This window comes from Dermacentor albipictus, unplaced genomic scaffold, assembly GCF_038994185.2.
Source record: "Dermacentor albipictus isolate Rhodes 1998 colony unplaced genomic scaffold, USDA_Dalb.pri_finalv2 scaffold_39, whole genome shotgun sequence".
Classification (NCBI taxonomy): Eukaryota; Metazoa; Arthropoda; class Arachnida; order Ixodida; family Ixodidae; genus Dermacentor; species Dermacentor albipictus.
In genome coordinates this window covers 1,131,162-1,147,105 of record NW_027225593.1, presented here as the reverse complement: position 1 = coordinate 1,147,105, position 15,944 = coordinate 1,131,162, and positions in this window count along the sequence as shown.

Sequence of the window (15,944 nt, the reverse complement as noted above, 5' to 3'; positions counted from 1 at the left end):
TGTTCGGCTACCGCGACGAAGCTTCCAACGCGCTGTTCGCCAGATACCTCGGCAAAGAAGACTGCGTGCTGCGCAAACTGACTCTGAAATCGCAGGCCTTTTACTACAGAGGGTTGCCCCTGAGGGAAATCGTCGATGCAGTCTGCAAGATCAATACGTTGGAGGAACTGAACGCAGACATCGAGACGACGAGCGAAGTATTGTAAGTATAGCTTATAATTGCATTACGAAGCGACGCTACCAGCAGGGCATCTCGCAGCATGCATTACGGGAATTTGGCTGCTTCGCCCTGTAATGCCCAACATCTCATATAAGAAAATTTGAAGCATCATACGTAGTGTGAAATGTAATTTAAAGGGCACAACGTAAAGCAATGCCTATATCATCGTATTTCATGAGCTGTAGCAAGCTTTTCAATTATTGAGAGTTCAGCGAACAAATTAATAATTGTATATTTGCCCCACAGTTTACTTAAGCTAACGAAGATTGTTTTTTGAACGAAATCGCTCTTCATGACTTGAAATAAAATGGCACATGTCGTTTTATACAAGGTGTCTCAGCGAACATCTTCAAACTTTTTTAAACGTTGCCTGTGACAGCTAACTCAATTCTAGTTTTTGAGCAGGTCTACTGGAAGCGGCCGACATTACTTGCTCAAGAAATTTAAATCCAAAATTACCTAATCAACAAGAATTCACTAATTAAGTTTCAGCTAATGATCGTATTACCCATAGTGCATTTTAAAATTCTAGCAGTGGACTTCGCCACTTGGAACGAATGTTTAAGGTGACACCAGTTTCCAGATATAAATTCCCGAACTTCGCGGAGAAATACATTGGAGTTCCAGTTACTTGTGTGCTTCAGTGCATGAAACGACGTTATGTTAACAATTTAAACCAGCTCATAAACTAGAATTGTGATATCTGCCACAGGCAACCTTTACAAATTTTTGAAAGTGTTCGCTGAAACACCCTGCATTTCCTTGAAGTCGAACTAGGATTGGAAATTGTGTGCTTATGAACGCGATTTAGGTCACTGCGAGTTTCGTTATTTTCTTGGACTTTGTACTGTCATTTGTTGAGATTGCCACAGGTGTCGTGTATTCAAGCTCGTGTTTTATTCGTTACTCTATACGACAGCAGTGAATGGTCATTAGCCAAAATTGAACTTGCCCTTAAAAGGATACGAAAACGCTCTTCTTAAGTGATTGTGATTGCGTATCGCTTTCAAATGAATGCTAGTAATTGCGAAGGAAAAGGATGAGCACCGCCAGAGAAAAGACCAAGCTTGGTTGTGGTTGAATCTTGTGCCGGAATCTCAGCCCCTCATTTCGATATGATCTCATGGATATCAAAATGCCTTTTTTTTTTTCACTGACGCCGTTTCATTGACGAGACAGTTGTCGACACCTTGAGGATCTTTTGAAATATGATGTGGTACTTATTTCTTGAAACATAAATTCTCTTGTACACGTTCAGAAACGTCGATTTCTGTTTCTTGCAGTTCAATGTTGTGGAGCTCTGAAACACTTTTTTACTTGAGGCATTATTTTTCAACAACTATATTTTTTTCTCCATATGTGTTTCCAGCATGAGAACAGTCACTCTCTTCGCCGAAGTCATCACACGCAGTGCCACACTACGCCGGCTGAGGCTACCTTCGACGTCATGCGAATGTCTTGCGTCATTCTGGAATCCATATCTCCAGCTTCCGGATCACCAAGCCGCAAAGTACACGGAGTCCTTGTGCCAAGCCCTACAGAAACAGAACTCGAAGCTCAGCCGGCTCTGCATCGACATGCGGACTTTCAGAGAAGCAGATTGCAACGCCTTCTTCCGTGCAGTCGCAGACAACAAGGCACTGAATACGGTGGTCGTCAACACCTTGCCCTGCATCGACGGACTCGGCAGCGTCTCCAGAACTATCCGGGAGCGGGGTCTCGATGACCGGGTTGTCGTCAAGGGACACTGCGAGCACGACAACACAAGGCAGCTGCAGCAGTGCCCGCAAATATGCAATGCAACCATCATTGCGGAGATTCCAATTGCCAACGTCCCGCGCACGATAATCCCATCTTTACGTGTTGTCAGTGGTTGCCATCACATAACTTCGCTGCGGGTTGTATGCTATAGCTGCGAACGCAATGAATATTCCGCCTTGGCAGCATATATAAGGGGAGCTACCACGCTCACTGAGTTAGAAATAAAGCTGGTTCCCACGCGTATCCTTAGGAGAAGCCCGGAGCTTCGGGAAGTGGAGGCAGAACTGGTGTCAGCTCTCGCTTCTAACACCAAGCTAGTCAGAGTGAACCTCAAGGGTTTGAAGCTGTCATACGACGACGTGAAGGAGCTCGCGCGAGGCGCTAGCAGGAGCCTCAGCCTCACCGAATTCGCCGCAACTTCTGCGTGGATCTTTTACGAGAGGCGTGCTAAACAGGTGCGCAGCTGTCCTGTACACGAGACCGAAGCGTTCCTCGAAGCATCCGACTCCAAGGACGGCGCGCTGGCGGACATCATGGTATGACTCTGTCCTAACATCTTTATATGGTATGACTCTGTCCTAACAGACAACGCACGCATAGGACTGTTCACATTGAATCTTCTATGGAAGTTACTAGGCGGAACTCTTGATTGTCATTAGCATATTGCGTCCTAAACGCCACCATTGTCCTTGATCTGCGCATATTCGCAGAGACTAATAAAACTGCTTTGAAGACAGAGTACTTACCTATATAGAAAGCTAAATGGTGCCATAAGGGCGTCGCAAAGATGCTCGAGGCTACAAGTAGCTGCTGACAAATGTACGTATTATCCATGATTCACATGTTAGCTGAATGATGAAGATTTCCCTGTGGGAGACTCCGTAAGACTTACGGAGTTAATCTTGGTACCGACTAGTCGGACAGTAAGCTTCGCTTAGTCGTTGACACATAGGACTGTGACACACTGCGCCTTTCTTTTTCTGCAGCTTTTAAACTAATATAGTGCATTGTTAAGTCTCCCATATGCAAAATTGTCCTTCCGGCACTTGAATGAATGAATGAATGAATGAATGAACGAATGAATGAATGAATGAATGAATGAATGAATGAATGAATGAATGCTTTATTTAGACGATACATTGTCTGGTATGTAGGAGCTGAAGACAGATGCAATGCCTGACAAAGGCCCCCCTAACCGTACATTGCTCAGGGGTTGGAACATCATGAAAATACAGTGGAACAACGTAGAAACAAGAAAAAAAATGTATGCGGCAAGCAATCAAGGATACAAAGAAGTAAGATTCTTACACTTCATGCATAATATATCATCACTAATGCGCGAGAACATCGCAATATTTTGACAAGCGAATAATACATATGTGTGTTACAAAACAATATATAGCAAATAGCAGAAAAAATGTAAAAGAAGAAACGACTAAAATAAAAAGAAAAGTCATCGAGACCACAAGTACCGTTAAGTACCATTAGGAACTTAGCATAAAATAATTCCTAACCTTTTTCTTTATACTATAAGCAGATCTGAATTCCTGAATCATAGTAGCGATTTCTAGATTTTAATTCCGGAAATGAGGTACTAGGTAGGCGAGTGTCTGAGTACCATATTTGGTTCTAAACATAGGTGTTCTAAGTCGGTTATGCCTAACGTGATATTGTGAGTGGTCGAATGAAAAAAATGTGAACAGGGTATTTGGGTCATGCAAAATTTCCCTATGTGTATACATAGCGAGCCTTAGTTGGAATAGATGATCTATTGTGAGTATGTTTAGCTTGAAAAAGTTTGGTGCACTGGGGTGACTACATTGAAGGCTTTCTATGCAACGCAAAGCTCTTTTTTGTAGTATTATTAACCTATCTAAATTTGTCTTAGTAGTTGTATCCCAGATGAGTGGACAATAGTGTATATGCGAATGAAAAAGAGCACAGTATAGCAGTAGGTATAAGCAATTTCGCACCAAGGTTCTGGTACTATCCAACATAGAAATTGACCTGCACATATTTGCATGTATCTTGTTTGTATGGTGCGTCCTGCTAAAGTTTTTTTCAAAGACGACACCTACAAACTTATAAGCAGAAACCTGTTCGATAGCATAATTCTTTAATCTAAAACAGGCACTATAGTCATCAGTTTTGTTACGGCTTTTCAAAATATTATACTTTGTCTTTTGTACATTTCATTGAAGTTGATTACAATGCAACCAGTTTGATAGATTAGTTAACAATCTATTAGCTGCCTTTTCAAGTTCAAATAAGTGTTTACTTGTAAAACAAATACTTGTGCCGTCTGCATTAAGAACTACGTCAGGAGTTCACGGTATGTTCACAAGGTCATTTATATAAAGAATAAAGAAGAATAGTCCAAGGATAGAGCCTTGCGGTACGCCATATTTTATCCGCTGTAATTGGGAACGGTAACCATTTAGGCTAGTAAATTGCACCCTGTTGGATAGATAACTGCCTATCTGATTTAATACCAAACCTCTAACAGCGTAGTGTGGGAGTTTGCGAAACAAAATGTGATGTTTAGTAGAATCGAACGCCTTTTTAAAGTCTAGAAAAAAACCAAGAAGGTATTGCTTATTATCAATATCATTACTAATTTTGCTTTGATATCTAACAGCGTCGTTTCAGTTGATTTCATTTCACGGAAGCCAAACTGCTGTTTGAAAAGCATTTGGGGGTCACCAATAAACTTCATTATACGTGATTTTAATGTATATTCTAACACTTTATAAAATGAAGGTAGCACAGATATAGACCGATAGTTATTCAAGTCATTATGAGAACTACCTTTGTGAATCACTACTACTCTGCCTATCTTCATACCTTCAGAAAAGTTACCCGTAGTGAAAACTTTATTGCAGAGATGTTAAAGTGCGCCACATAGTAATTCACCAACGCGCTTAATAGGGCCAGCCTTAATATTGGAACGATGTTAGTAAAACAACGATATTTATTAAAGGCGAGCTTGTGCCCACAAGTAAAATTCACTGCGGTCGCGAAGAAGTCCGCGGCAGCCGCGTTCGCAAAACTGGGCTAGAACCGTCTTCCTCTTCTCCTCGCGTGACACCTCGTGCGCGTGGCGCATTCGAGCCGGGCTTAACTGGCTGCCCGTGCCACGAAGATCGCTGCCTGTTGTTGCTGAACAACACCGCTGTACGGCGTGCACAGTAGCCAATGCAAAGGGCGCGCAACTTGAATGTCACCAAGTTTGTCGTGGCAATATCATCATAGCCAGCGGCAGTATTCTTATTTAACGATTTCAGGTATGTAACTATTTCTAATTCACTACATGGGGCCAAGAAAATAGATTGCGCGCAGGAAGAAGAAATGTATTGTTCACAGTCATTTGTTGTATCATTTGTCTGACCTGCTGCACCAGAGGTTAGGAAATGATTATTCAATTTGTCCACTAGGTCGGCTTCAGTGAACCTAACGCCGTCATGGTTAGTGTCGTAGGAAGGCTAGCCTTTGTTTTTCTTATGAGCAGACGTGCCGAGTTCCAAGCTTTCCTGGGATTATGGCAGACCCAAGCAAACCTTGCCAGATAATATTAATCCATGGTTTCCTGAATTGCTGTGCCTTTTGTAGTATTCATCAAATTGAACCTGCTTTTCGCCTTACGTTCACGTAAAGACGCTTGTTCGAGATATGCGAGTCGAGCATGACCGAACCACCAGAAAGCGTTACTGCGAGACCGGTGAGGTGCTCGAAGCTGGGTGTGGCACAACGATTATTCTTTGTTTCGACGTCCTAAGCCACCTTGTAATCTCCAGCTCCACCATTCACCTAAGCGCGAAGAAAAAAAATTACTACGGATCTCCACAGCCGACCACACTGGAATCTGACCTGCGTGTCACTGGAGCAATGCACACTGCAGAGTCTAACGCGCTAACCACTAAGTTATCGCGGAACATTGATGCTGGGTAATTAGTTCGAGGCTTCACGCTCCAGGCTGATTCTCAAAGGAGTGCAATATATTCATGCATTGAGAAGGCGAGAAGGAGCAGCATTGCAGTGCGCGAAGTTTACAGTACGTGGGCATTGGAAAACAATGTGTTCTTGAGAAGATGGCGGTGTTCTTTTCGCAATGTTCCTCGTACTCATGGTCGTGAAAATAGCGTCGGTGGCACAAAAGAGGCCCTACATGACAATGATGATGAAAGCTTCAAACAGGGCGCGTAACCACGATAGGAGATCCACTGAAATTTAATGTTATTTGTGGAAAACAACCTAAATATGCATCGCCAACGTCGATGCTCAACAGCGACGTCTAAGCTTCAAACGTCGCACGCATATCTCGTGGAGCCGCACTCCGTCATTTCGCTCCTCGCCTCAGTTGTAGTGAAAGATGTTGGCTCCAAACTCTGCTTGAAAGTCTCAGGCGGGAACTTCGAAACGACTCACCGGGCCTTAAAACAATGAAGCGTTTTAATAGCGCAACGATTCCTTCACCGGCGTCCTACATGGTCATACAAAAGCCGAATTAATGAAACGCTGGAAGGAGACTTCCAAGTCGCAAGTCATTTCGAAAGCTACGCTGGGGTGACTAGATGTTGCACTGAGACTTTCTGTTACCGAACGAAGGAAATACTAACTGTGTCTCTTTTACACAAAACAAAATAAAAAAAACGATTCACCAAGTTTACCTCAAACATATTTAAAAGCTAATGCGTTGAATGGTCGCGAACAAGTGGAAAGGAATGGTCGCGAACAAAGGAAACTGCAAATATACAGTGCTAGAAAGTTCTTGAAATAGTTTATTAAATAAACGTAGGCTACTTCGACAAGGGGAGTCTGAGAATGCTAAAGTCTCTCTGTGAAGGCAGTTCGAGTTTAATAACATGTTCAGCGTCACGTAACACGAGATCTTAGGTGAGTAGGCATATGGCTAATAAACCTTCGCACGCTACCTAATGACATCAAGGCTGCCAGATTCGAGACCCTCACCACCGGGCAAAAAGAAAGGGGGATGTTACACATACGTTTAGCGGGAGGGGTGCTGGCTACCACTACTACGGCCCTATTTGTATACTTATTAAATATGGATACCCAAGTTAGTGGCCGGATTGATTACCTTGGCCGTAGCACAACTGGTAGTCCAACGCACGCGTGATACTGAAGTTGTGGGTCCAGCTCTCAACGGCGACAAGTTACCGATTCGTCCGCTATCATTTCCATTTTTCTTGAATATTTTACGCATTTCAACTACAGACAAATTCACCCATGCTTTCCTTGGATGCATTGCATGTTTTCTACGTATATATATATATATATATATACACGCGCACACAGACCGGGCAAGAGCAGTAACTTATTGTTGGGGACACGATTTATGCCAAGTATGTTTTTAGTAACCGGTGAATGCTTCAAATTACGTAGCTGTGGAGAGGGCTTGCATCGGCTTAGTGCTTAATAACACAAGCAATCTATCGTGTCGGCAGATGCCAAGCCTCACGGCCCATTGCATTGCCGAGGAGGCATGTGTTACGCACTGCGGCCAACACGATGTGGCAGCACGCTTGTCAATCACGTCGGACACTTCCGTCAACTGCACACGTGCGAAAATTTTGTGAACGAATATATTGCGTACTTTGGTAGAGTGAAGAAATCGGGAAACTTGCAAGCTAGACTTGGAATCAGCTCGCATAGCGGTGATTAGAGATTTCTGTGAGAGGCCTTCGTCCTGCAGATGACGTAAAAATAGAATGATGATGATGATGATTATGACGATGAAGCTGATGTTTCTGCAGTTACAACGGCGTTCGCCTGCAATGTTTGTTTGCTCTATGTGAAATCCTGTGGTTGCCCTGGATGGCGCTTGGCGTTAAAATGCTCATAATCACGTTGCGTAGACTTCATATCGGCTATCTACGAGATTATTTCCGCGGTGAAGCAAGCGATGCTGTGATCGAGACGGCACGTCATGTTTTTATAGTATGTGCACGGCTATACCTCCAATTTTCTTATCGATTCGCACGCGCTATCCACTTCAGTTCCGTTTTCGCGTAGACTATAGAAATGCTTGGAGCGTTTGACTTTCGCAGGCTTACATTTATTGAGCTTTGTACCAACCGTGGCTCATCTCTGTACACGCAGGAAGTGGCCAGGAAGAATGCATCCGCCATCTTGGACGCTGCAGACTTCGTGCTGGGAGAACAAGATGGCGTCGAGGGTGCCCGCGCCATCGAGCTGATGCGTGACCACCCGCGTCTCCTTGAAATGGTGATGGAAGGTGCTGAAGTCACTAAGGCCGAAGCCAAGAAGAGGATCCGCAGCGTCCTGCTTCGCGTCCGCAGGAGTAGCATTGACGAATTTATGACAATGACTGGCGTCGTCAAGGAGGCGGTGCAGTGCCTCAGTCATCCCGGTGCCAGGAGGCTGCAGCTCGCCGACATTGGCCACGACTGCTGGCTCCACATTCGAAGTTTCCTGAAGATAGCGGACGTCGTGTCACGTTGAGCCAGTCAAGGTCGGTGAAAACAATTTATCGGCTTTTTTTTTTTCGCCGTTTGCATGAGGTCGGGGCTTGCAGCAATAGCTCGTTTAACCACGCATGACGAGAGCGAATGTGGCTGTCTATAAACAAAAAATGAAAATAACACAAATATGTCGAAGATTTCTGAAAAGGAATTCGACAGTAACTTGCGATGAATTTGTTGAGTTTGTCACATTCCTGCTGTGGTTGGCATTAGCCTTTTTATGACTTAATCGTAAAGCTCAGATTGATTTTTCTATGCGCCACATATTTGGTTTGATAGTATAAAACGCCCGAGCTCAGAAGGCGCATAAATAGTAAATATTCATTATCGCTTTGGATAGTGTTTCATTCACATGGGGTATTCACCATTTTTCATAAACAATAATCTTGTGATCACATCACAGACAAACCAATTGGTTCCAGATGGTCGGCTTTCTGTACAGGCCAGGTGAGTTTATTCAAAGGTGAACATACCATGTCACTTAGGCAGGCCTTGTTAGCTCAATCAGTGAGAAAAAAATGGTAGTAGGAGGAATAGAATGAAAGGGAAAAAATAATAATAAACGAGCCTGACAGTTGAGATTCCGTGTAGCATTTACCAATAGCTTCTTTTTTTTGTGGCCGTGTATATATAACGAAATCTGACATGCCAATTCATCTAGTCATCTTTTGCATTAACCGAATGTATTCGGCATTTACCATATAAAGAATGCCAACATCGCTAAACGAACCTAGAACATGTTTTATACTAGCTGGTCTACGGTCTACATTTGGTTTCATTTCTCGGGGCCGCGACACAGGGCCGCGCAGTAAGTAACTGTGTAGGATACAATTGAGAATTTCACTCGAGTCAATTAAATGATTTTTCATAAATTAACTTGCTAATGGCCATCATTTCCTAACGGTTTTATTTTCAAGGCCCACAAATTAAGATGTTACACAAGTAAAAATATGACGTTGAAAAGAGTTACGTGGCGGTTGGTCATACTTTCTTCTTGCTCTATGTATATAGTACAAAAAAAGAGAGACCCGAAATCATAATGCCCAAACTTCAACTACTGTCAGTACTGTCATGACACAGCGACACAAACGGAACATATAAACTGCGATTTATTGAAAGATTAGACTTCTGCAATATATCCTTCATTCGTAACTGAAACAGTTTTATAGGGTAGAAAGTGATGGAATATCACGACCTCTTATTTTGAATGAGTTGGCATGCACGTAGCTTTTATTTTCTACACAACCTTCAGTTTGAGACGGAGACGAGGAAGGGTGTTCACACATTTGCATGATTATCACTTCGTCGTTTTGTTGTTAATGCTAATCAATAAATTTCACCAATATCTGCTTCATTCTGCAGTCTTCGGCAGCAGAGCTTGGCAGCCCGAGGGAAGAAGAAACCAAGGTGGCTCCTCCTGCCGACGTCGAAGTGCGGCTGTAGAGAGGGGCTGCTACGTTTCATCTAGTAGGGCTCGGTTGTTCACAACTTGACTTTTCCCACTCGTTACATCGCCGACCCAGGAAGCTGCTAGGAAGCCACTGAACACCATTTGCCATCGCCGATGTGGAAGTGTTTCAGCATCAATTGAATGTGCTTTGAGGTGGTGGCGTTGAAGCAGTGGAGGAGGCGTCCGTTCGTTTCCGTTGTATTACTTCACGTGACATGAATGGCGATTGGAGTTTGCTTGACACGTGCCAGTTTTGCAACCATAGTGGCGTGCCCATCTTTCTTTGTTGACTATGATTTCAGTCCTGAAACAAAGCTTAGGCGTATATCTTTCTCACCCGATACTACGTTTAGCTGTTTTAATTTGCATTGTGCAGTTCGGAGCGAGTGATTTAAAGCACTTATTAGGCGCTAGTGTTCTGCAAAGTAATGGCCATGGTTTTATTGAGGTAATTAGTAACATGCAATAAAGCGGGCATGCGTCTTCCGGCGTGTCTAAGACCCTGTGTTTGAGTGCCGAGACAATTCTTGTACTCTTGTATCACTCTGTCCGTAAAGTGTCAATTGTCAGTGTTGTACTGTGCATTGTAATCGTCATGCCTGATGAAAGCAAGAAATAATCCATGCATGTTTCTGCAGTGGAGCCCGAGCTAGCATTTAGAGCTGGAATCAGATCGCTACAAGCATAGAATGTGAGAGACTAGAGACGAGAACTCGAACGTATTTGAATTGAACGTGACGGAGTTTCCTTTATTTCCCTCAACGGATTCATCTTTCCTTTTAAAGCATTGTACTTAAGTTACTTTTTACACAGAGGAAAAGTCTAGTATACAGTACTACGCGCTCTACATAAACGGTCAGGTATAGTTATATTATCGCGCTTATTGTCTCGGTATTTAATGCTACATCGACAGTCAGAAGGCGTTTCGTTCTTGAACTAGACGTACCAGAGTATGTATAGTTCTGATCTCAAACCAAGCGTTGATACTGCAGAGGTGAAACTCAATGGACCCAATTCGCTTCCCAGACCAAAAACACTAGTGATGTTAGGATTAGCCAAGCATATCGATTGCCTAACTCTATTACGATGAGATACTGACACAGTAGATGTGGACGGCATATAGATGGGGGGCGGAGGGCAGTGAAAAACTAGGCGCAGTGACAATTTCTAGTAATTTTACCACCATAAAGTGAGTTTCATTCACACAGGAACCACTCACCTTGTGTTAGCAGCAGAATGTCAAAGCCTCAGTGGCACGTCAACAAACTGGAGAACAAGTTCATTGTCGACTGATTTGTGTTTTTTGTTGCCTGTAATTAAAAATTTCAATAAACGGGCATGCCATGGCAAAAAGGCTGTTTGTGGCCATTTATTAAATAAAGTGCATGCTGTGCATACAAGAAATGCCGAAATTTAACACTCCCAGGTTTAGTTTATTAGCAAAGTACCGATACCCCAGATGGTGGATGGCAAAACGGCGCCGCGGTATCTCAAATGGTAAGAATATCACTTGATCCACTTTCATCTCCATTAATTTATCATTTATTTAATTCGATTAGTAAGTACAAGTAATTTACCCTACGATGTTGTCCTTGGTGCCCTTGTTGGTTTCTTATGACATGGTTAATAAAAATCGGGCCCCTCGGCTCCCTTTCTTGCATTGCGAGGGTCTCGAATCCGGCAACATTGATGCCTTGATTTACGTTGTGTGCGTTTATCGACCAGTTGCCGTCCCCCAAATAGATCACGGACTCGTGACGCCTGCGACAAAAAAGGTGTTTCACATTCGACGCCTAGGTTCATGGGGGGTGGCGCCGGCTAACACTCCCAGGTTTAGTTGTAGCAGTAAACCGCATAGAGTGAATGGCAAACCGGGGTCCCCGCAGTAGCTCAATTGGCAAGAGAATCGCACGTTGGTTCGTATATCAACCATTTTCATTCCCATTTGATTCTCATTTTTTAGTTATTAAGTGCGTAATTTCGCCTTCGTTGATCTGGGTGTCCTTGTTTATTTGCTTATGTTGTGGTCAACAAAAATGATGCCCCTCGGTTCCCTTACTTCTGGTTCGTAGTATATATATATACATACATATATATATATATATATATATATATATATATATATATATATATATATATATATATATGTGTGTGTGTGTGTGTGTGTGTGTGTGTGTGTGTGTGTGTGTGGACGCATATAGAGAGAAAGACGTGAAGAAGATGAGGAGTTGTAGTTTTTGGCAAAGAACAGCCCCCCCCCCCAAATAATTTTCTCGCTAGGCCACTACATTCTTTGTCACTTTGAGCCGCACATGTAGGCTTCCCACTAATGCCAGCGTTTCATCGATATGGCACTCTTCTATCCCTCTTTCCAGCAAGTTTAATGAGCACGACAAGATCGGTAAAAGCATATCGGAAAATTTTCACTAAATATGTGCAATGCCGTTTTGCGCGTTACCACTATGTGATTGGATACTCAGTGCAGTAAGATTTCCGTTCCACTAAAACAACGGGTACCATAGAAATTAGTTGTCAGTCTCTTTAAATCATCGTTTTCAATCTTTTCAGAGACTGTTGAGGTGAACGAGTGACTTTCGTAATTCTAAAAAAAAAGATATCAGTTTCGACGTGAGGGCCAAGCAATGAATGCGATGGGCATGATTAGACGAAGTGCAACGTTCGTAGCTGTAGTGGCAGTACCTATTGGCGTAAACGTATGCAGCCTATGTAAAAACGAGCTGTTGCGTTAGACAACCTCTGTTTGAATCCTTCCATCGGACTATCTCATTTTATTTATTTTTAAAATTTTATTTCAGTACAAACTATAGGCCCTGCGTTGAAAAATATTACATAGAAGGGAAATGAAACATCGCCAAAGGTAACATGTAAGAGGTGACAACAAAATTAAAAGCAATATAAAAATGAAAACCAATGTCTTTCTTGGCGAACACCATTTTTCCGTATCGGGTATGTTTCAAATCTCTTTTGTGGGCCGATCACGGAGGTAGTGCAAATCCGGGTCTAATAAAATAGCATCACTTTCAGGTTTCAGCTCTGTAATTGTTTCGCACTTCTAAAATTTAAGTCTCAATGGAATTATGCATGTGCTGCCGTTGTTTTGTTTCATGGCATTTGTTTGGGGGCTGCCATTCTCAAAATTCTAAGGAATAACTTTATCAAGAATGTAATTCCTGGTCTGAACATCTCTCTGTCAGGGACAGATGCCTGAAGGTGTTCTCTCTGTCCTCAAAGTAGCGGCTGATAACAGATACAAAACTGGCACCCATATCTTCCCAGAACGTCAGATAAAACTGAATGGGTAATACGTCCAGCCCTGGGGCCGAGCCACGCTTCATGGAAGATAATGCTCCCTTCTCTTCATCCGCTGATGGTCGGGCGCAAAGACGGTCAGCTACCTCAAGTGGAACCTCATGAAACCAGCAAGTGAGGGTGTTCGCATCACGCTTGTGAGCCGCCTTGCAACATCGCGCTGCGTCAAACTGATCTTAAAAGGAGATTGCTTACCAACACACGTCAAAGTCTGTCACTTCCGACACCCTGTTCGGCTTTTCGTACAAAAGCCTCTTCAATGCCATCAGTGCTTTAGGCTTGGACATGTCAAGGGTGTCTGCCCAAACTCGATACTGTGTCCCCATTGTGCTGAACCTCACGCGGAGTAGACGTGCTGGGCTACTGTCCTAAAGTGCGGCAACTGTAATGGGTCCCATGCTGCCTCGTCTAGGGACTGCCCTCGCATCAAGAGGTCGATGTCCTCAAGCAAATGGTTTGGGACAATTCGACACACAGGGAGGCTGCTGCAAGGATCCGGCGTCGGCGTCACAGAACCTCCTCAAGAAAGGCAGAGCCGCGAAAGGAGAAGGCCGCTTCCATTGTAGCACCCACATTCTCCAATCAGGCCAAAAAGGGGCTGAACAGCACAAGGGAGTCGCCTGAAAGGAATTTGTCTCAAGAAGAATGGCCTGCGCTTCCGAGCCAGCAATCTCCCACAGAATTACAAATTGTCAAGCCCGCTCGGGAGCCTACTCCTGCCGCTGATGCCACGCCCAATGCAGATTGTCAAGTGCTTTCAATGCTGCGTCCCCTCATAGATGCCATTCGAGTGATTCTGTCGAACCTTGGAACTACGTCTGCTCAAAATGCACTGAAAGTACTGGACGCCTTAAGCCCAGTGCTTGAGTCCCTCGAATAGAGACATGGCCAACCATCGCCCATCATTTCGAGTGGAAGGCAAGGCAGCGTCAATCATACAGTGGAACGCATGAGCTCTAAAATTACGCCTTTCAGACTTTCGTTAGTATATATATACTAATTTGTTCCCAATCATTGTCATATGTGAGCCTAATGTGACAAAAGCAGTCAGATTATCGGGATACGAAGCTGTTATATCCGCAACAACTGATGCATGCAGCAAAGTCGTCGTTTTCATTCGTTAAAAACTGACCTATGTTCGCCAGCCGATTCCACCTCATGATAAGAATCAATACGTTTGCCTAACAATTAAAAAGGGCAAACTCATGTTTACACTTGTAGGCGTTTATATATCACCTTCAAGAATTTTTGATCACAAACGATTAACGAATATCTTGTCTGTGTGTCCAGCCCCATATGTAATTATCGGAGATTTTAATGCGCACCATATAGCATGGGGAAGCACAAGGACAAATGAAAGAGGGCAAAGACTTGCAAATGTCGCCTGCAACCACGGCCTTTCACTCCTGAATGACGGCAGCCCACGTTTATACGAGGCGTGAATTATGGCAGCTGTGTTGACCTAGCTTTCGTCTCCAGCACTATCACAAGATATGTTAAATGGTTTTCGGATATTGAGACATACGGAAGTGATCATATTCCCACATACCTTGTCATAAAAGGGATGTCCAGTCCCATTTCACGGAACACCATTCGTTTCACTGATTGGACCAATTTTACTTCCACCATGGAAGATGCTTGTCGAGAGGGCTTGTCCTCTGGATTAGAGGAAGCAATAAAGTCTGCAATGCTACACGACGAGCGCACGGTCACGGTTTCGTCGAAGCACACGGAATTGGATATGGAGTTGGAGCGACTTCGTGCACTCCGTCGTCGTGCGGAGCGCCGTTACCGGCGTACAAAATCCGTCGAAGACCTTTGGACAGCCAGACGACTACAAAAAGGACTTCAACGTCACATGGATAGATTGGCATCTCGACGTTGGACAAGGTTTTGCCAGTCACTAGACCCCCGAAAGCCACTTTCCCACATCTACGTTCGCTCCCTGAACAGCGCTTCTCATTCAAAGCGCTGGCGCTCTTCCAGGGGCGGCTAGAGGCTGATGCTGCAGAAGACTTTTGTGCAAGGAGAATCTTTTTCTCTGGTTAACCTCCCTGCCTTTCCCCTTTCCTCTCTCTCTCTCTCTAAAGTGGAACCTGAGGCAGCCCACTAAGCATTGTACGAAATCCACGAGAGCCAAAATGTATTTGCATAGTCGTACGGGCCATGTTTTCAATATGCGTTACAATGAGCGAATAATTAGGAGAGAGAGGCGACGCAACCCGAAGTGCTCTTGCGGCGCCGAACCGAATGCATGCGCCTGTCTAAAAACCGAGTTTCTTGCAAACCGCAGAACTACAGGGTGTGCACACGGATTACGCATGCATCGCCAAGCAGCAGCTGACAAAGTGGACGCTGCCATGACGGCATCAACGGAGTCAGTTGATTGACCCGAAGGGCAACACGGAGCTTCGTGGCAGTATCAACCAGGTTTTCTGACATATGTCGTCCGAGTGCACGTCTTCCAACTGAAGAATGCCGACGCCACTGCACCTTGAGCGCATTCCATGACTCTGGCTCAGATCTAGAAATAGAGGCCTGCAAAACTCTTGACAAACAATAGCGCGAGTGCGCGTGTAGAATGTGGATGTCTAGACGCGATGGTTTAGGTGAAGGGAAAGTTGGGAAGCGAGTTTCAAGCATAACTAGTGTGTGATTGGAAGTATAAACGGGGGACGAAGGT